Source organism: Centropristis striata, chromosome 4, assembly GCF_030273125.1.
Source record: "Centropristis striata isolate RG_2023a ecotype Rhode Island chromosome 4, C.striata_1.0, whole genome shotgun sequence".
In the NCBI taxonomy this organism is placed as follows: Eukaryota; Metazoa; Chordata; class Actinopteri; order Perciformes; family Serranidae; genus Centropristis; species Centropristis striata.
Window position 1 is genome coordinate 37624882 of NC_081520.1, and position 23929 is coordinate 37648810.

At 37.9% G+C, this 23929-nt stretch overlaps 1 protein-coding gene across 1 annotated transcript in view; it reads right to left on the reverse strand.

The window, feature by feature from the left end:
• Window positions 1-23929, reverse strand: part of limk1a (LIM domain kinase 1a) — a 70206-nt gene that overhangs the window by 40553 nt on the left and 5724 nt on the right. The gene's annotated exons all lie outside the window — the stretch shown is intronic.

Sequence of the window (23929 nt, forward strand, 5' to 3'; positions counted from 1 at the left end):
AAGACCAAATAATTCGAAAAATAAAAACTTTTCACCAGACGATGGCTAGGTGAAAAGTCAGCCAGAGTTCATACAAGTCGGTAAAAGATTTTTTTTGGCAATCCATCCAATAGTTGTTGAGATATTTTAGTCTGGACCATAGTGGTTGACTGATAAATACTGCACACTGCTAGTGTGGTTCAAACTTCCAAAACATATTTTTCAAAAAAGTTTGTTGTGAATCTCAATATGTTGACATGAAAATAATAATAAAAAATAGTCAAAGATCTGTATAAACAAAAAAAGTGAGGTGTATGTGTGTTTATGTGTGCCTGCAAGACTGAAATAAAATGTTGTAAATGACAGAATGCCAGATGAATTATCCATATGCTGCCTTTTATTAGTCTGCTATTACTCATATTTATTATTCCCACTGAGATGATCTGGTTGGACAGTTTCATTATGTAATATGTTTTTAAATGACTGTGCATCCTATTTATCATGCTGGCAGCCTGACCCAGGTCAATACCTAACATGATTAATTTGTCCCAGTTGATATGAACGAGCTGAAGTTGAATGAAAACAACATCAGGTCTGAGCGAATGAATGAAATTAATTTCCCTGAGGGACTGAACTGCTGACCTGCTGAAGGGGAAGGAAATGTAAATACAGTAAAGGAGAAGTGATGACTTACAGAGGCCTTAACAAATGAGAACGTCTCACGTGCATTAACATACTGTATGTCACCTTTCAGCAGATATACATATATACTATATATGTTTATGTTAATTAAAGCTAAAACAATAAAAGAAAATGAATCTGTAACTACTGATAGCAGGGTTACAGGGGTTGCAGTTAACTGCCCATCGACATTATTTAGATAAACAGAAACACACGCAGGCAGACATGCTGATAGACAATGAATTATTAATCACCGTTAAATGTTTCCATTATTTCAGCTGCCTGTTGGTGGAGCATGCAGACCTTTAACATGTCAGCTGCATCTAAAATATGAGTCTGCACTGCAGCTGCTCTGCTAAAACGGTCCGAAGATGATGCACTGTCTTTATTTTGCATCTACAGTAGAAAACATATCTGAACAAGGGCTGCAACCAACCATTACATTATTTAATTCATTGACGTGTTATTGGATAACCTTGAATTTATTTTTGTCCAATTCATTGAGTAAGTGTTATGGGGATGCTAACTTGGATTTCCTGACCAATAACCAACCTTCATTAATGATCATTAACTGTGGGGGGGCCCACTTGATAACCCCAATGACATGCTGCATAGAGCTGGTGGCTAGGAGAGCTAGCTGCTGATTGGTCCATCTGAGGAGTGACTCTGTAGACTTATGACGGTGTAGCCTTGTGTCTCCTATCGGGTTATATCTGATGATTGTAATATCACTTGGTTGGTTACTGGTTGTTAATCTGAATTGGACTACTAAATGTATTTCTACCTAGGATTATGGCACAAGCGATAGTAACATCTTGTCCTGTGTATTAGGCTGCGTTCAGACTGCAGGCGAATCTGATTCAAATCAGATTCCTACTCAAATCTGATTTTTAGGGCTGACTGTCCACACTATTTTTGGCAAGTGTCCAAATCGGATATGGCTCTGTTCAGACTGGGCCACATTATTGACTGATCTGACAGGTTGCCATAGTAACGGCGTCAGAGCGTCTGACGTCGTCACCGCGTCAGACGTCGTCACCGCGTCAGACGTCATATAATTGCGACAACAACAACAAACATGAGGGAGGCAGGTCACCTCAGTATATTGGCCTTATCACTGTCCAGTAGAGGTGCAGAACATCTCAGACGCACCAGGGGAGAAACCGGGCGGATGGACGCCCCCGTCGGGCCCGTATGAGTCGGGCGCGGCTGCCGGTGGACACCTCGTCTCTGCGCTGCCCGCGCTACGCGTGCGGCGTAGAGTGACGTCACGGACAGTCAAAACCGATCTGAGTGTTTGGAGGTTCAGACTGAGACGCATGTGTCCAAATGCGATCTGAAACTACCTCCCGAAGGTGGTTTCGATCCGGTTCGCAAAAATCGGATTTCATGTGATTTGTGACTGTTCAGACTTCAAAAAAGCCATCCAGTTCCAATCTGGATGGGCTAAAAATCGGATTTTGGCTGGCAGTCTGAACGCGGCCTTAATGTATGAAAACACAATATAAAAAGCATTCAGCTCTTGTATTTTATTTATTCTCTGATCTTAGTGTGACGCCTTTGAAGATAAGCTCTCAAATGTCTCGCAGTGAAATGAACCAAACCAAACCAGAGTTTAATCTGACTCCCACACAAACCTTGCCGACCATCCAGCTCCCGTCAGCATTTTAAGTTGTGTGTGTGTGTGTGTACATGTAGCCACAGGTCATTAAATGACGTGTGGGCTGATACTGCTACAGGAAGCAGGAGGGGTCAAAAGGAAACAGTGTGTGTGTTCTGGTGGAGGTGTGAGCAGGTTCATTACCAACTGACAGATGCAAAGCTGAAAGATTTACGAGGAGCCACACCTCTAAAAAACAAAAAAAGAAACCCACCCCAACACACACACACACACACACACACACACAGAGACAGACACGCACATGTGTGTATGTCCACATGAATTATTAAATCTTCATCTGTGCCAAGCCTAGAAGGACATCCATCTCCTCCTTTCTATCTGCAAAGACAGCAGAAACGCTTTTGAGTACTTGTGATCAATAAGCCAATACACCGGTCCGCTCGGCCTTCCAGTAAAAACAGGAAAATTAGACAATAAACGTCGAGCGGCAGAAACAAATGTGTCTGCTGCATGAAAAAGTGCTCTGCGGTTGTTTCTGTACTGTGCAGGCTAAGCTGAAATCCACACAGACAAAGAGAAAAATACAACCTCCGGGAAAAAGATGAGGGGGATGAGGGTTAGAGACACGGGAACACACACACACACACACACACAAAAACAAAAAAAAACACACACACACATACACACAAACACACACACACATACACACAGACGGGTGAAAGTCAAGCTGAGGAAATGGCAGACTGTCTGGGGGAGACCCCTCTTCCCCCTCAGAGGAGACATAAATAGATGGAGATTCCTGGTCCAGTGCCAAGATTTTCCCCACTCAAATTTTCTGGAAAAGAGAAGGATTCCCACATTGAGACGGGAATGAAGGTTTCAAAAAAGACAAATGGTTTCAAGAAAACCATGGAAAATGTCTAGATATCAGCTCTTAAATTAAACTCTTAGGAGCTATTTTTGTTGTTAGCATTATATTTGTCCAAACAAATGTACCTTTAGTTGTACCAGGCATTAAAATGAACAAGAAATTGAACAAAACAAGGGTGGTCTAATAATTTTTTCCATGACTGTACCGCTGTGTGTGTGTGTGTGTGTGTGTGTGTGTGTGTGTGTGTGTGTGTGCACTAACAAATAAATATACCTATAACATTGATTTGGTTGACTTTGTTTGGTTTGATTCTTTCAACGCTCACACATTAACACACATTCATGCCATTCCCACGCGCCCCCTTTTTTGTTCCCCTTATTTCATCCTCCCCCCTCCTTCTCCATGGCAACACAGAATGCCACAGCGATGATGTCACCCTCTCACATAAAAAAGAGGCATTACCTCATCACTTCATGCTAACCCCCTCACGTCTCTCTCTGTTGGGTGGTTTCACACTCTCCCAGGAAATCCCTCAGCCAATCAGGCTTCAGTCTGCTTCCTTGACCTTGTCAGACACAAGCTCAGCAGCATTTACACCGGCTTTAACCCCTCGAGAACTCGCTACAATTAAAAAAGCTAAAACACAGCAGAGGGGAGCAGGTTGTGCATTTTAAAGAGAAGCTATAAATGTAGCTCTGGCTCTGCTCTGACTGTGGGAGACAATCTCTTTATTTAGTCCATTCAGCTGGTAAACAGGAGCCCTGGCAGACTGTGAGTAAATGATGTGCAAGGCAGCAGTTTCCTTTGTGGCCGTTAAGCCGCCCTGACTGACTGACTGTCAGCACAGTCGGTCCGGGGTCGTCTCACTTGTTCCACTGGGAGGAAATGATAAAGGGTTCCGCGAGCTCTGGGAACCGTGATGAGTGTTGTTCAGCAGGAGAGACAGCACAGCTCCTGTTCATTATCAATAGTTTCTGTTTCTCCAACAGCTTAAACACAAACAGAGGAAAGTGATACGTGAAGGGAAGCTGGTGGGGGGTGAGATCAGCCCAGTGAGGCAGTTTAAGTGTCAAGTCCATGTAGGGCTAAAATAATTAAATAAAAATAATCATTAAAAGTAGGAATTTAGCTCCTTCCTGAAAGAAATATAAGACAGTTATGATTATGTCATGTCTGTCAGTTATTTAGACTGTTTTGGTAAGAACCATCACATCACACTTGCTAGGAAAAGTTTCATGTTAGTACTTCAAGAATTACAGGTGCATCTCAATAAATTAGAATATCATAGAAACGTTTATTTATGTCAGTAATTCAATTCAAAAAGTGGAAATAACACATTATATAGATCTAATACACACAGAATGAAACATTTCATGTCTTAATTTATTGGATTTCTTCTAATTATAATGATTACGATTTACATTTAATGAAGACCTACAATTCAGTGTATCAAAAAAAATATATATTACAAAAGACCAATTTTAAAAAGTATGTTTAATATGGAAATGTCGGCCTCTGAAAAGTTTGTCCATCTGTATGCACGCAATACTTGGTTGGGGTTATTTGACTTGAACTACTGGAAATTGACTTTTCTATGCAATATTAATGTATTGAGATGCACCTGAAACTGACAAATGTCACACTGTGCACTGGAACTATAATAGATTACAGGTCGTGTATAGCTCTGTTTCCATACTCTTATTTTTTTTGCACATTTCGAACAATAGCGAAGTTCAATAAAACTTCCTCAACTGCACAAAAACCTTTTATGCTCACTTGTGGTTTTTGCCTTTGTTTAAAGAGTTGATGCACTAAATGTAGGGAAGAGGATTAGGGCCAGGTAGGAGAAAAAAAAAGTTTGAGAAAATGTCGAAATACAATGTTGAGAATAAAGTTAAAATACAATGTTGAGAAAATGCGTTTATAATACATAATATAATACAATATAAAAAAATCTAAAAAAATCACATAAATTACATAAAAGCAGATTTTCCCCAAAACAATAGTTATGGTAGCCTACTACCAAGAATACCTCCTTTATGTGTAATACAGGGATTTTAGTCCTACCAGACCTTTAAATATTGTAGTTATTGCTCATGTTATGACATTGATGACTCTGATAACTTATTGACACAAATCTGTGAATATCTTTCCAACTTTACCGAAAACAAAACGTTTACTTTACTCTCGTCATTTCAACTTTTTTCTCAAACTGTATAATGAAAAAAAAATTATTGACATTTAGGGCAATAATGTAAGTTAGCACAACAAAGGAAGCCAGTTGTCTGCTCAAAAACAAGTTTGTGAGTTGTTGTTACTTATATCTTTAAGTTAACTCTTATTTCTTTGTTGTGAAATTCGCTCATTAGCGAAAGCTAGCGACTAACTGATGCTAGCGGCGCTGCTTGTTACAGCTACAAGAGTAGCCATTAGCGTATCAAAGCTAACTCAAAATTGTGGTCGCAACGTTAGCTGATATTTCATAGCGACGTTACAATCGTGCCAATTCAGCACATTGCAGAAGTTAGCAGAAGTAAGGATTAAAAGTTATTACAATGTAAAATTATAAGTTAGTACAACTTATAGTTGAGTTGACAAAAATCTGAATTCAAAGTTGAGCAAACTCAAAAACAAAACTTAAAATATTTAGTTTAATTGTCCAACTTAAAATTTTATCGAAGTTTGTTGCCTTGAAATTTTGAGTTCACCCATCTTTTCTTTTTTTGCAGTGTGGGACATGGAAACTGTACAACATTTAACATTTAACTCACATGTCTTCCCTTTTTATCATTCATCCTGACAATCGCAAAGTAAATGGTAGAAATACAGCATTCACTTATTCACGCAAAATAATCTACCAGGCTTGCATGTATTTGTTTGGCCAACACAGCACCTTGCCAGGAGACGACACTTGCACTGTCAGCAAAAGTTGAGTCAAGTGAAATTTATCCTCGTCTTAAAGGTGCCATCATTATTGATTTATCTTTATGACACATGAGAAACTCCACCTGCACCAGAAAAGCTCCTAAAGTGGACCTTGAGTTTGTGTAGCTTGAATCCACACCTGATCTTTGGTGACTAATTACAATTTGACCAGGCTTGCAAAATCAAGTTGAATCTGTTGTAAAATACCTTAATGAAAGAAGTGCATCCATATCTAATATTCAGTATTTCTTTAAAATCAGAGTGCATGTTTTGTTGTATGATAAAGTGTCTTAAAGTGTCTAAATGCTGACAAAGACTGTATGAAATGCTCAAGGTCAAATATAAAAGTGACAGGAGTAAAAAAAAAAAAAAAATAGAGCCAATGAGGGCATTAATCTCCCTTTCTTTAATCACATGCAGGGTTTAAGTCTGGAGTTTATCTTTGCCAAACGCGACAAAATTGAATTTTCAAAGAGTGATTAAAGTATTGAAGCGAGAGCCAAAGGTTAGCGTTTGGGAACAGGTGATTAATCAAAACGGTAACACATGGGATGACTCCTTTCTCCTCTCTGCAAATGTTATCAGCAGGTACTGTGAACCCCGGTGACGTAACGGCGAGGAGCACAAGGAGCTCCTGGTGCAGACACAAAGCAACGTGTCACTGGAAGAGCGTGAAAGGAGAATATTCATCCAGATGACAGCCGTCAATCACAACTCTGACAGCAATGGCAGGACACATGAGATAAGATATTATAGAATATATAACAAAGTCTAACTCTGTGTTCCAATACCCATACTTCCATGAGTACACTTAAACGCAGTACACTATCCGCACTTACTAAGTACGCAGATTTCAGCAGGTGAGTGTTGTTTCAAATCTAATACTCCGTGGTGCACTTACCGGAAATGATGCTCGCGACGGCCGCCACGGCTCGTCACCCGCGAAAAACTTCCCGCTTTAAACGGCGAAAAAAATGATCCTTTGTGTTGTTTAATCTTCACTTCTACAATCCGGCAATATGGCTCCATTAACGCAGCAAATGTGGAGAATGCGTCGGCGTTGTCGGCCGCCGTTACAAACATTTTTTTTGAGCTGAGCGGCTCCGCCTCTTCCGCTACGTAGACAAGATGGCGGCTGTTGAGTGCGTATAGTGTACATCGTTCCACACTCAGCGTTTTGACCGTTATGAGGGCAACATCCGGGTCCTTTAGGTACACTTCTTTTCGCCGCGATTGGAATCGGAACACCCTGCGTACTCAAACTAAGTATAGTAAGTACGGGAAGTATGGGGATTGGAACACAGCTTATGTGATGGGCTGGAGGTGACACAGCAGCACAGAACTCTCTCACTACGTTTACTATTTATGGATTCTCTTAACATACTTTTGATTTGGAAAAAAACAAAAAACAATTATATTAACGTAGCTCTAAAACCACATACTGTATGTAACGTCAAATTAAGTTTCATATTCTACTGAATTTTAGTACGTAGGAGCTCAAAGTTTGTAACAATGAGGCAACTTTTGGGAAAATATATTGATTCTAGTTCTTTACCTTAATGCAAGGTTAATGTTTTATGCTTCATTTAGACAAACACTCCATAAAATCAGACTATAAAACTGTTTAATATGATGTGCATCATCTCTGTCTGCAGTTAGATTATCAACTTGGTGATTGCACTAAAAATATAGAAACACTGCCTACGCCAACCAACCAAGTCACATGTAGCCATGACAGCAGACTTATCTTTAAATATATGTTGCTACAAAGAAGCCACAAATAAAAACTTGATGCTTCACACACATCTTCAACCCAGCAGCTCAGAAGAGCACTCTGTTGTTGAATAACGGCCAGAAAAGTGTTTTTATTGAACAGTTTGATGTCACAGTGAAGTTGACCTTTGACCTTTTGTATATAAAGCGTCATCACTTAACTGTTTTATCCTATAATCCCCATAATTTGCATATGAATTCTTAGGTGATGGCATTTTGAAGTCACAGTGACCTTTGACCTCCAAACTCTTCTCTCAAACTCATCCCAGAATTAAATATTTTCACCCTTTTATGAAATTAAATTATTGACAATGTGATTTATTCTTCACAGATAAAATAGAAAAATATTCTCAAAATGTTATTAATCAATCTATTCCAAACATACCACAATTAACAGAGGATTGTGTCTGAAAACAAAATGATTCCAACTTTATGGGCAACTGTGTATTTGTGCCAAATTAAAAGAGATTCCCTCAAGTTTTTTCTTAAATATGGCATTTGTGAGAATATGATGTGAAACTATATTGCCTCTGGACTCAGCTGTTGCCTGGGGGCATAAAAAGTCAGAATAACATGTAAAATATAATAAAATCTGACATGCAACAGTGCGATCTTAATAAATATGCATGAAGCTAAATATGTACGGCCACATTTCTATTAAACATACAAATTGGCACACTTATGAATACATTATAATCATATAAAATGTTTTTATTTCTAACTTTAGAGTAAAATTAAAACATCCATTGAGATGAACAAATTAGTTTCCCTCTTTGACAGCCTGGTTGTGCTGGATAACATGCTTATCTGCTCTGACACACACACACACACACACACACACACACACACACACACACACTCATTCTTTAGTATTTTGACTCACAGAAAAACACATGTGTACACACACACACACACACACACACACACACACTCTTCAGTATTTGGACTCAGAGAAAAACACACGCACACACACACACACACACACAAACACACACTCATTCTTCAGTATTTTGACTCACAGAAACACACACACACACGCACACATACTCATTCTTCAGTATTTTGACTCACAGAAACACACGCACACACACGCACACACACACACACACACACATATACAGAAACACTGCTGTATGATTGGTTAAAGCTGATTATACTGAATATTTCAAGGATGGAAATATTATGTGATAACAAATACTGACTAAATACTGTGATAATAAAGTTCACAACACACACACACACACACACACACACACACACACAATCCGTCACATGTAGGACAACAGGGTTTGATTCAATGTCCTGATGTGACAAAAGAGGGAAGTCATTAGAGGAATATGAGTCGTCGGATCCAGAACGAGAAGTGTGGCTGATGTGAGCTGCATCATCGGGGAAGTGAGAGACTTAAAGAGGAATGAGTTAATAATGTAAACCGACAGTTTCAGTATCTACATCCCTCTAACAGCCTGTACATTACCACATACTGTACATTTGAATAAACACACTGAATGCAATTAAACACTGGATGATGGGAGTTTTGGTGTTTTACACTTCAGTCAGTTTAAAAGCTTCAGTGTGGAAACAAGAGGGGAAGTGAAACAAACAGTCAGCTGATCCACCTGACTGATCACACAAACACACAGCACATCATCAGCGTTCATACCTAGGACTTTTTTAACAGTGTGTTAAAAGTAATCTCAAGTGATTGAATATTTAATATTTAGGTGTTATGGACATTACATAGACCAAATGATTCATTAATTAATTGGAAGATTAATCATAATGGTTTTTAGTTGCATTTTAATATTAGGAAATAAGAAAATAACTAAAACATTTAGTGTGTTTGAAAGAATTTTCTTGGTTTTCTTTATTTCGTTTTAGGGCTGGAACATATCCTTATATGTCTAAATAATCGCCAAATATTTTTAATTAATTGTTGTTTTTTTAAACAAGGCAGAAGGTCTGATGGCTCTCAAATTCTCACATGCTAATTTTGTATTTATCCTGGTCTCATATGTTAAAGTAAAGGCTGTACAGTAACACACATTAGTCATATAGTTGTTTTTGGACAAACAAGACATTAGATGTTGTCATCTCGTCCAACCAATACTTAACTATGAAAAAAAATCTAATCAGAATATTCCGTATCAAATAATAATAGATAACAGAATAAATAATAATACATTATAAAATGTATCTTTTTATTATTAAAAGTTTTGATTTTAAGCAAATATTATGCAAATGATTAACACAAAGTATGAATCCAGTTCCAAAATTGTTCCCTTTTTCTGCGTGTTCAGACAGCATTTATTAGGGTTTCTTTATTTTAACTCAGTTTAATGATACTGAGTTAATTGGATTGGGAAAGACTCACATAATTTGTGCGTGACCAACTGAGCTTATAATTTTAAATTAGTTCAGAATTTTCTTTTTTCAGTGACAGAAATAAACCACCACCCGTCTAATGCTCTCAGAAATATAAAAAGAAGAAATGCACATGCAAAAAAAAGGCAAAATAAAACTCACACACAAATTAAATAACCTGAAAATAAAATAAAATAAAATAAAATAGATAATAGGAAGGATACTGAAAGTGCTCACTTCAAAGAACGGATGCATTGAGAAACAGTTGTTGTCCAGAGTATTAACAAAAAAGAAAAGACTGCAAAACTGACAAAAAGTTAAGAAGAGACAAAAAAGTTCTTCAGAATGATGTAAAGTTTAAACATCAAGTTCAAACACTGAACTCCATCTAGTGAGAAAGACTTTTGGTCAACAAGCGAGCACAGTAAGTCGACCTTTAGTTCAGATTTTGTTTAAAGTTTCACTTTTTTAGGCCTGCGGAGCTTCATCCTCAAACTATAAACTCACTGAACATGCAGCCACACACTTCCACCGCTCCACTTACTTTGTGAGTGTCGTCCTGCTGCGTTGGTTCTTTGCTGACATGTTGCCCGTGGGAGCGCTGCTCTTGTTTTGACAGTCAGAAGACAGACTCATGTCAGCAGCTCCACCGGCCTCGCTGTCACAACCATCAGTGACTCTCTCTCTCTCTCTCTCCCTCTTTTTCTCTCTCTCTTCCTCCACTTCCTCTGTCAGAGCAGCTGCACAGCGGGGTCATGCTTCTTCCATCAACTATTTCCTGTCCTCCGCCCCGCCCACCTCACCGCTGTCTATTTATTCCGTTTAGCATCAGTAGAGCTGCCCCCTGTAACGTGAACTCCCCATTTCCTGCACCATTCAATACACTCAGAAGATTCTGGTGCCACAAATCAAATTTACCCATCGTGCATCATCTATTAAACCCTTCCACCGCCTCTCAACTCATTTCATTTACAGACCTCCTGGCAGGAGCCTCGAGCTGCTTTGTTTTCCGAAAACGAGAGGGCCTCACCCTCAATAGCACGAGCCAAGGTGAGATCTGTGAAGAGTAACCTCATTTTAAAGTATAATTTAACTCACAGAAACCCAAAGAAGAAGTCTCATTCTGTTCATGCAGCCTCGAACAAACCAGCTGAGTCAGATTTCACCTAAACTTCCATCAGCGCCATCGACCGAGCGCTCAGATTGATCCTCAGACGTCTTGGCTCGAGCCTGGCTGTTAAAACAAAGCTCATTGCTTATATATACGGTAGATATCAACATTAGTGTTTATATTGGCAAATAAATAAAAAGAGATGACAGTAGAGTAATGTCAAATACAAGTTTGAGGTAGTTTAGAAACAACTTTATTTTTGTCCTTAAATTGTTTTTGCAGCATAAAACAAACATCAGAGCTACAGTGTCACCGTCACACAGTTTGTCCATGAGAGAGTTTATTTTTCCACTATAAAATCTGCTCAGCAACAATTTGTTTATATCCAAATGAAAAGGGATCCCATTAAAAAACTTTGTTTATGTAACTTGTTTACCCCATGTGTGGCTGCAACTGGAATTTTTAATTTCCGGTTTAAAAAATTGGTCAAAGCATTTGGCTGAAAATTGAGTTTTATATTTAGTCTTTGGGCACATGGAATTATTGATGTTGCTAAAAAAAAAAACTAAATATAGCTTGAAAAGAAAACTGCTGTATCTCAGAAACTACAAGGAGGACGATGAAGTCTATGACAACACAATAATTTAATGGGAAGTGGTAAAAAACATTTTATTGCAACTTTATGAGCGACCGTGCATATGGTATGTGGTGCTCAATGAGTTAAAAAAATGCATTTTTAAAAAACTAGACAGCAATTTTTCCAGGAAATCACAACCTGGTTACTACAAGATAATCCACAGATTTTGATGTGAGCAGTAACATGTAACAAATATTTTCCTGTGAAACTGAGAAGGCAGACATCACTACAGCTCATATTATCTCCAACACTCTGCAACCAAAACAACCAAAACAAACTGGATCTATAAAGAACACTGCATGTAAGAGTAATAATGTTTTTTTTTTTATTATTTTGGGGTGAACTGTCCCTTTAAATAGATGGTAAGGCAGCTCCATAATGCATGAAACTAAACAAAAGTGCATGTTATAACTTCCAACAGTAGGTATAATCAACCAATAGTCCAAGATATTTCTGTTTAATATCATTTCTGATAATAAAAAAAAAGCATCATATCCCAAATTCTGAGAAGCTACAACAGCCAAAGTTTGGCATTACTGATGGGAAAATACTAAAAATAGCGTCTCGAATAACAGACCAGCTAAACATCACCCTATTATCAAAGCTCATTGTGATTATTTATAGTACTGCTCTGCTAATTAGCATCCACAATGTCTTCATAATTACTCCAGTTTCACCTCATTAACTGTCAGAGTTCAGGGTCGGGCTTCTGCTTTAGGATTTATTTTTATTGACTCAGCTCAGTAAACAATCCGACACTTTCTGTCGGAGCTGTGAATCATCCATCGTGTCCTGCAGCTTCTGTCGCCAGGCAGAGTTGATCTGCTGCAGAAACAGCTGAGTCACTGCAGCGCTTTATGTTCACTGTACCTCACTGTATCACACAGCTGAGAGCAAACACGATGCAAAATAAAAACCTGCATGCATGATTCTGAGCATTTAGTGATCTTTTAGATAGATAGATGGATGGATGGATGGATGGATGGATGGATGGATGGATGGATGGATGGATGGATGGATGGATGGATGGATGGATGGATGGATGGATGGATGGATGGATGGATAGATAGATAGATAGATAGATAGATAGATAGATAGATAGATAGATAGATAGATAGATAGATAGATAGATAGATAGATTACTTTATTCATCCCCGAAGGGAAATTCGGTTGTCACAGCAGTTCGGTATTCAAGTACAATAAAATACTTAGGTAGCATAAATAAAAACAACAATAGAAAAAAACACAGAATAGAACAAGGACACTTAAGAAGTTAAAAAAAAACCATCGGTTGGTAGGATGGTTGACAAGATGAAGGTAATTATACTGGTGATATGATGGCAACAATGCTATAGTGACTAGACGGTATATAATAATAATTATAATAATAATAATAGTACAGTATATATTATATATAATATAATATGTAATAATAGATAATAAACAATATAGAAATAAAATGAAAAATATAAATAAAGTAATATCTGCTTCTATTCTTTAGCACTTTATCAGAATCTTTCTGGAGACAGTGATGTTGCTGCTGCAGATGTAAGACAGCGTGTGGAGCGACAGATGGGGACAGAAAGGTGTTTTACAGCACACGGAGCAGCTGCAGGCTTTGTGTCTGCTCGTCCTTGAGAGAGGGCAGCCTGGCCTTCACACTTTTTTTTGTAGATGTGAGCATGAGTGTGACTCCATCGACAACGTTAGAAAACGCTGCGTATGATCCACAAATGCACTTTAAATGTGAAAAAGAGGTTGTTAGTTAAAATGCTAACGAAGCACAAGCCTCAGTGGTCCTCTGGGACGAGTTTTGGGCAGTGACTGTGGAGCAGAAATAGTTTTATTCAGAGCAGGACGGTGCTGCACCGTACTGCAGAGACACTGCAGCATGGGTTGATTTTTCCAAGCTGGAGTCAAAAACAGGAACATTTTGATAAGATGATGATTCTCAATGATGCTATACTTGCTTATTGTACATTTTAAACCGGTTTTATTATGAATTTAGCACCCTATAAGTGCACATGAACATTAATTTGCAATAATTAAATAGCATAAGTTAAATATTATACGAAGACAATAGGACAAGATTATAAAATGCAAATTCCACACAGTGAATAAAACATGAAACTAAAAGGATCATTGTGCTAATAAGTCTAAGTCGATAAATCCTCTTATTACCACGAGGCATCGAGAGGTTGTGAGTGTCTCTAGAGTGCGATCATGAAGAGTCTACACACCTGGTGGCTTTTCTCAAATGTGCTACTTTAGCTTAATCCCCTCAAATCCAAGATGAAGGCAATAAAACTCACCCAGGAGCATCTTGATGAGAGCTCGCAGAAGCATTAAGAGAATCCTTGAGGCCATTTCAGGGATAATTAATTAATTAATAATTTAAAATAACTAAAAACAACGTGCTGTGTAATTTATAAAAGTAGAAAAGAAGTGGACATAACTGGAGAAGTAAAGCCAATGCAGAAGTGCCTTAAACCTGCATTCTCTCTGATGGCCAGCAGGGGGCGACTCCACTTGCTGCAAAAAGAAGTCTTATTGTATAGAGTTTTATAAGAAAATGACCCTACTTCTCACTTGATTTATTACCTCAGAAACATTTCCCTAATGAGTTTATGATCTCAAACTCTACTTTCAAGTCTTCTTCAATAAGCATGATGTTCGTTTTTGTAAATATGCTCCCATTCAAAGTAAAATATTTGTATGTTTTAGAGGTAACTTTTGATTGACAACTTGCTTCCATAGCCATTTCTGGCCCAAAAAAAATTTTTCTACAGTTTTTTTTTTAATAAAGTCTATGAATTTAACAGAGCAGCAAGTTTTAGTCCCAAACGTAATGTTACTATCTGAGCTTTTCTTACTATAACAAGTCAAATGCCGGCTGTGAAAGAGGATATGATAAAACTGCTCTTAGAAGTTAAAATAAACTCAACCACAATGTTGGTAAATGTTGTTAAGTAGGAAGTCGGTTATAATTTACTGTTCATCTTTATTTTCTTTCCAACACGTTTGTTTTCAGTAAAAACTGCCCGATTGTCTGCCTGTTTGTGTCCCATCTGTGTCCCCGTTTCCTTTTTTGTGACAAAATATATATTTCCTCTGAGCAAAGAATCTGGAGCTTGTTCTTGTTGATATTTACATTATGCCACCATCTGTGGTGTTGCTCCTTTCTGCGTGAGGTTTTTTTTCACTACACTTCACAGAGATTAGTTCAAAACCACTGCGGAATATTTTCAGGTCATGTTTACTGCTCCATTCTTCTTCTGTTTATCATAAACAAACACCTTTTGCAGTTTTGTTTTGCCACGTTTACTCCCAAGCCAGCCATTCCTTCACCTCACAAACTTGTAAATCAACAAATGTGACACGTTGTCAAAACTGTTTTAAAGTAATATTTGCAAAAACTCAGTAATACTGAGATATATTTATAGAAAAATGTCACAGAAATAGTCATGTGGGAGAAATAAATATACTAAATGTAGTGTGTGATGACCTCATGTTTCAGGAGATGCATGCTCTAACTGCTCCAATTGAGTTTGGGCTGTTTATGGTTGCTGCTGTTTTAATAACTTACATGCACTGGGGAAGGTTATTTATAATATTACTACTGGAGGCCTTTCCTTTATCTGCAGCTTCGACCTGAAGAGATATTGCACAATTCTGCACGTCAGATCCACTGCTTCATTTTGTTTAACCACTATTAGTTGTAAAATAACTTCAGAACTCCCCCGAGCTTATGTGCACATCAAATGTGTCATTTTGATTCATTATTTTACAGTTTCTTCTGTATATCAACAGGCACGTTGCAGACTGACACATTAAAATATAGTTTACAGCGCCACGGAAAAAATCATCACATAAAACTTTTCAATCCACTTACAACTCTCTCTCTCTACAACTCTCATTTCTTTCCTGCCAGTATTTCACCATCCTAGTCTCCATCCTAAGCATTGGGTCATCTTTCTTTAAAAGAGGCTGGACAAAAATGCCACCTAGAGCTCCACATTGTTAATTATAACAGCCTACAGGTAGATTTGTGGCTGTGATGAGATTAGGGCTGGATGATATATATCGAAATAAAAAATATATCGATATATTTTTAAATGTGATATGGAATTAGACCATATCGCATATTTATTGATATAGTTCAAATTTGTGCTGTGATTCTTGCTCCAGGCAAGCTGCTTTATATAGTATAAATGCAGCCCTTACTTGGGTTTGTCATATTTAGTTATTTTGTAATATTTATTATTCCTTTCTCATATAAATATATTTATTTCATAGGCTATTTTTATTTAAGATATCTTTTTTGTTTAAATGTGCACTTTATGGAGCTTTGATTTGAAAAAAAGGGTACTCCTGTTGTTATACAGTATTTATGTTCACTTAAATAAACGGTTTCAATAAAACTACTTGTGACATGTTATATTTGGCTTTGACTTTGACTCAACATTTGCTCTCACTTTGCGATAAAAATATCGGGATATAAGTTGTATATCAATATTGAGCCTAAATATATCGGAATATGACTTTTAGTCCATATCGCCCAGCCGTAGATGAGATATGATGCTAGAGAGATAGTTCAGGTTCAAAACTAAAGTTTAAAAACAATTTCTGCCTCAACTCCTTAAAAAAAAGACTACGTCTGAGGAAAGCTTGTGACAGGATACCCAAACTGTCCATTTGAGAGGATAAAGACTAAAATGTAAATAAAGTAGTGATAATAATGCGATCGTCCATCCAACAGGTGCTCCAAGAGAGAGCCAGACCACGACAGAGGCGTGAGAACACAGAGCTGGCAACAATATTACTCACCATGTCTCATCATGCAAATTTGACATTAAGAATAACAGAACCTGCTTTTACCTGCTTTGCATCAGGACTGGTGGCAGGACAGCCAACTCCCACTCATAGATGGCAGCAGTGGCCACACATTACTAAAAACAACGTGCTGTGTTATTTATAAAAGTAGAAAAGAAGTGGACATAACTGGATAAGTAAAGCTGATGCAGAAGTGCCTTAAACCTGCATTCTCTCTGATGGCCACCAGGGGGCGACTCCACTTGCTGCAAAAAGAAGTCTTATTGTATAGCGGTTTATAAGAAAATGACCCTACTTCTCACTTGATTTATTACCTCAGAAACATTTCCCTAATGAGTTTATGATCTCAAACTCTACTTTCAAGTCTTCTTCGATCAGCATGATGTTCGTTTTTGTAAATATGCTCCTATTCAAAGTAAAATATTTCTATGTTTTAGAGGTAACTTTTGATTGACAACTTGCTTCCATAGCCATTTCTGGCCCAAAAATATTTTTATAGTGTTTTTTATAAAGTCTGTGAATTTAACAGAGCAGCAAGTTTTAGTCCCAAACTTAATGTTACTAGTTACATCTGAGCTTTTCTTACTATGACAAGTACTACAAAACTCAAAAGCGAGAGAAAACTGTACGACACACATCAAAGGTTAAATAAAACCAAATCTTCTCACCCGCCATCATGTTAAACTACAAAACAAGAAGTCAGTATTAGACCGCCCTTGTTTTCTCTAATATCTTGTTGAGTTTAATGCCTGGTACAACTAAAGGTACATTTGTTTAGACAAATATAATGACACCAACAAAAATAGTTCATATGAGTTTAATTTAAGAGCTGATATCTAGTTTTCTTGATAATGATTTTGGCTATTATCAAGAAAACCATGGAAAACGATAACAGCCCTTAAACTAAACTCTTATGAGCTATTTTTGTTTTTATCATTATATTTGTCCAACCAAATGTATTTCAGCGTTCCTAATAAAGAGCACACAGTGTCTGTGGTGTTTCACTGTGTGTACAGCTGAACTTGGGACAAACAAGTCAGAAAAAAAGCAGGCAATGTGAAAACAGATCTCAGTGAGAACAAGGCTGCATTTCCCATGAAGGCTACTGTATGTACAGCGAGCTGCTATTTTCTGACAAGTGTTTTTCTTTTCCCTCTACCCACGGGACCCTACAGTCTTCAAACGACACTCTGGGCACTCTAATTCTGCATTCCCCTCTGCTATTATCATCTCCACTTCCTTTTCACTGGAGTAGCGCTCCATGGCAGCACCGGGCCCTGCAGTTGGACATTTTTGTTTGGGTTTAAGCTCCATTCCCCAGTCCCACTAGTCAATTTTCCACGGAAGTCTTGTCTGACTAGCGAAGCTGTCTTAAATCCTCCTTTTTTTTTTATGACAATCCTGCTCCTCCCTGAGGATTTGGATCTGGGTCAGAAAAAGATTCCCTCTCATTTCTAGACATGGTGCAGTACAGTACGCAAGGAGAGGATCAGGGTGGTTTCTAGGAGGATGCAACAGTTTCTAGGAGACGACAAGTCTATTTTCACTGGTATTAATTTAACGGTTCAGCTGTGTGTTGTGCCACTACATGGTGGGCAGAAGGGCTTAAAGCTGCAGGCTGAGATCTAACACCTCTAAGGGAGCGTGAGGAAGCTGGCACAAGGCTCAAGTTTTCCTAATGATGGTACATTTACAAAGAAGGAGTGCTTTAATTTTCAAAGTACAAAGTGCATAAATATGCAAACAAACAAATGAGTTGGTGTGAAATGAGTTCAACCACAAAAACACACGCAAAAATGCAAACACGCCACTGAGACAAACAGCAATTCTTCATCAGTGCTGAGGCAGCCAGATGTAACTCCCTATCTCTCCTCTCTTATCACACACACACACACACACACACACACCATTGTGGACTCTGCTCTGTGTCCAGATACCCTCCTCACATTTCCCATTCAGACATCCGGCCGAGGGAAATCATTAATGACACACTGAGCGGCGAGTTTTCCACACAGAGACGGTGGATCTGCCGAGCGGCTCACATTGACAGAGTGAGAGGAGGAGAGACGTTGATGCTGCTGCATGTTTATCACTTCAAAACAGTGAAGCGAGAGGAAACAAAACTTGAGCTTGTCAAAATAAAATAGAAGATAGAAAATAGAGACCATTGTTTAACTGCAGCATTTAAAAGATAAAACATGTTATCAGTGAAATGTGGCTCTTTTGTAATATCTAATGGCAGCTGACAGCAACAACAGCAAATTTAAAGCTTACTACCTGATAAAGTTATTGACGTAGTACTTACAGAGATAAAATACCCAAAGTTAACCAGCTCTATGAGCATCAAGCAAGTACAGACTTGTTCAGGGGAGATCATAGTCTGCAAGTCTCAAGTTCAACTTTTAACACAAATAATAACTGTGTGTGTTGTGAAGACGTTACATTGCTGCCTGAGACGTCTATCAAGGACCGTGGATGTCTTATAAGGATGTGACACCGTCTGTTCAGTCCAATGAGAATTGCTCTTCTGGCGCATATTTACAAAAGTTTAACCCTTTATAGGGCACTCCTGGAAATTGAAAATGTCAACCCTGAAGTGTTATTGGAGGATATTACAAGACTTTTTGCAAAATGTTTCATTTTTATATTGCAAATCGAGGTCAATTGAGTCATTATTATTATTATATTTATTATAGTCTCTTTCCCACAGCAACCCTAAATAGACAATAACACATCATTTGCATCCATCACCACTTTACCACATTATCTTTTTAGATTATTTATTACATATGTGAATGTCTTTTTTAAAGCACCTTATATATGAGAAGCACACATAGATTTAGTTGTATACTTTTTTAACACAATGACAATAAAGGCAGGCTTGAATCTTGTATGACCTAACAGAGAGCAAGGAGACTGTTATAGGTGTCCGCTCAAGTTACTAAATATGGTTCTCTGCCTGATAAAGGGTTAAACGTGTTACGTGGCCTGAATGTGTGCAGTAGTGTTGTGTCACTTGGGTCAAGTTTGAAAAAGAAAATAAATGTGTTGGTGTGGAGTACAGATGGGAGTAATTATTGGATGATCGATTAATGGTCGTTAAGAATTTGGTCGATCACGTGGAATTCTTAATCAATCTGTGTATTTATTAATTTTTATTTTATCTATGACTACGTAACAGTACTCACTGAACTGAAACACGGCTGAGCGTTCAGTTCTGCGGCTGTACCTGAATAAGCCAATGAGCTGAAAATTAAGTTGGATAAAGCTACAGTTTGCAAACTGAAAGTTGCAATAACATTATAAAACACACAGAAATACAAGAGTATTTAACCCATTTAGGTCTAAAACCCCTGGAAAAATTGCCTGGAAAACCTATCGGCGATTTCAAAATAAGCCCCTAAAACCTGAAGTTTTTCTGGACATTCAACAGAAGTGTCAACGCTTCCTACTAAATAATAGATTTTTCAGCCTCTGTAGCAGATAAAAATGAAATTATTTGCAAAAAGTATTTGAGAGCTTATAGCTGTTATATCTGAGCTCCCTCTGCTATAGTCGTCTTCCGCCGTGATTTCAAAGTTCTGGAAAAGTCCCATGATGCATTGCGACACTCCCACGTGTATTCTGATGCATTTCATTGGCCAAGAGACCAAAAATAGGAAAAAACTACAAATGCTACAAAACGACGTATCCGTTTTCCCGGCTTTAATGGTAGAATAACACAACAGCGCCCCCGGTTTTAATGGTAGAAATGCAGTAATGCTTTCCCAGCTTAAATGGGTTAACTGAGCAAAACTAGTTTACTGAATCAAACCTTGCTAACACGAATTACTAGGTTTACTTTTATCCAAAATGTATACACACAAATATAAACACAAAACACACTTAAATATGCAAGATACTGTGAAAACTAACTTGCTGTGAGAGTCAGAGAGAGGAGGGAGGAGGGAGGAGAGAGGAGAGATGAGGGAGGTGGAGATGTTACATAAGATCATCAGTAACAAAAGCTGCAGCAACATCAACAACTGTGTCCTATTAATAATGAATACAACAGCCTGGTTAAAAAAAACTGCTCCACTTTCAAAGTGAATAAATCCTCCTGACTCAGCTTAATGAGACAATCACTGACGGGAATCATTATCAGCCACAGAGCTGAGTAATGTTTTAACTGCAGCGTCATGGCATCGCTGAAAACAACAAAAACAACAAGAACAACACACAAACACTGAACGGCATTAGCATGATGCTAAAAGGGAGCGTTGAGCTTGAGAAAATGCATCAAAAACAAAAGCATGGTGGCAAATTATGTTTGTTTTCCCTATTTTATTATTTCTTGTTGTATTGAAAGCTACATACATGTAATAATAAATGCATTCAATAACGCCAAATTCCACCTTAACCCTTTATCAGGCAAAGAACTATATTTGGTAACTTCAGGTAATATTTCGAGAAAAAAGTTGCAAATTTACTAGATTAAAGTGGCAAATCTGCGCGAAAAAAGTCGCAGATTTACGAGACAAAAGTGGGGGAAAAAGCAACTTTTTTCTCCCAGATTCACCACTTTAAATCTCATAAATCTACGCATTTTTTTCTAGTAGATTTGCCACTTTAATCTAGTAAACTTTTTTCTCAAAATATTATTTTCGTATGTTTTTTTTACACATTCTGGCTGCATGTAATATCCTCCAATATTCTCTAGGGTTGAAATTTGGAATTTGCAAGTATTTCAATGAGTGAATGAAAAACAAGAATGGAAAATCTCAACAAAAAAAAAAGTAGAAGTCTCAAGTTGCAGTTTAGTGTGTAGAAAGAATCGATGGCCATTAGTGTGTCTCCTCCATCTGTGAATCTCTTTACATTCATGCTCTCAGATGCATCGTGTCATATGAGCTGAGGTGACTGTATTGATCTGAAGATTTAGTGACCTCAACACTTTCCTTAAAAGTGCAGTCGGGACGACAAACATGCAGCACAAACAGTGAAAGACTGGTGTGTGTTTCTAGTGTGTAGTGTGTGAATGCAGGTGACATTATTAGGGTGTAAAAGCTTTTATGTGGACAAACTTTGGACTCAATGTCCAGATAAAACAAGGTGGTGGAGGGGAAAACAACTAAAAGTAGTGTGACAAGTGGATATGCTACCGAGATGCACACAACTTAAAAGAAACCCAAAATGACTGAAAACAGACACAAAAACAACCAAACAAATACAGACTGAGAATGCAACATGAGCATAAGAAGACACAAAACAACCACAAACAGATGCAAAACAAAACAAGATTAGGTAAAATGACAAAAAATATATTCTAGTGTCCTTGGGACTAGGGCTGGGCGATATATTGATATAAAGGATTTATTGATGTATTTTTAAATGTGATATGAAATTAGACCATATCACATATACATCGATATAGTTCAAATCTGCACTGTGATCCTTGCTCCAGGCAAGCTGCGACTTTTATTTAAGATATTTTTTTATTTAAATGTGTACTTTATGGAGCTTTGATTTTTTTTAAAAAGGTACTCCTGCTGTTATACAGTATTTATATTCACTTAAATAAACAGTTTCAACAAACCTACTTGTAACATGTCATATTTGGCTTTGACTTTGACTCAACATTTGCTCTCACTTTGCGATAAAATATCGGGATATATCGTATTTCGATAGCCTAAATATATCGTGATATGACTTTTTGTCAATATCGCCCAGCCCTACTGGGGACTACCATTTCATAATATGTGAAACACTATTTATGTATAAAAGATGTTGACAGAGAATGTGAGGCAACTGGAGAATCTTGATTGTAATCTGTCGGCTTAAATTTGTGGAAAAACGTTTAAATCTAATCATAAGAAGTCTTTGAAGTTAATGGACATTAAAAATAATCATCTGGGCAAACTTCTAGACCTTGTTTTGAGATTGTTTTGTCAACAAATATAATTTCTTAAAGAGCAGGGGCTCTATAGTAGGAATGTATAATTATGATATAATGATAAATCTCATCTATGGTTTAAGAGGCTCCTAATATTGATTTGAAATCACCGGAAAGTTTTTGTCATCCAAGATCAGATCAGCTCAACAGATGAGATCAGTGCTCGATAATAAAAAACAAAAACGCTGGTGAAAATCAGAACAATGAGAACAGATTTCTTTCACACAGAGACACATGAAGTCTCACTGCCCACACACTGGACGTGCTGCAGAACAACGGATCAGAAATCCAACTGAGAAGAAACATTTCATACACAGACTCCATATTCGCACTCTCTGGATAAGCTTTTTTGTTGCTATAGTAATTTCAAAAAGTGAAAGAAACCTGCCTGAGACTGAAACACAAACCGGCCTGTTCTTCTCCCCAAAACAAAACCTGTGGAGAGTAAAACCATCCACACAGACTGCTGGAAGTGTTTATCGTGCTACATGTTGACATTTCTTTAATAAACAATATTGAAACTTATATAACTGGTTTCTGAAAGGACCTCATTAGTGATGTCCTAATGAGCTTCTGTTTCTGTGGCTCAGTTTAATGAGAACCGGTCAAGACTGCTTGAAACCCCACTGTGATGACTCTGGCCATTAAGCAGCTATTATCTATTTCTTATAGCCTGGCTAACGCCAGACTAATCACAAATTAGTCTGGAAACCAGCCGCTCATTTCTCCGTAGAGGAGGCGTGGTTTACGATCCTCCATAGCCGTTTATTGGGCGCTTAGAATGTCTATCAAAAGCGTCTGTAGGTAGCTCTTAGCCAATCAGATCAGTTATACCAGATGACATAGTAGACCGACAGAAATTGAAGTTTGTTGTGTGTGTGTCTGTGAGAGAGTGTTGCTTGCTGCTTTGCTTCTCCAGTTATCGCTTTCTGCAAGATTATTTATGGGCTAACAGCGGCGCTAGTAGCGGGGCTAGCAGCAGCGCTAGTAGCGGGGCTAGTAGTGGAGCTAGTAGCAGGGCTAGTAGCGGGGCTAGTAGCGGCGATAGTTGGTAGATTAGTAGATTAGACTTTTCCCAAATCCTGTCGGAAGCAAGGCTAAAACATCCTTTTTCGTGGTGAAACAGGAGAGTAAAGTCAAACGTTGTTCTTCTTTTAAAATCAACTTTCGCTCTTAACTATTTAAAACACCATCTACAGCTA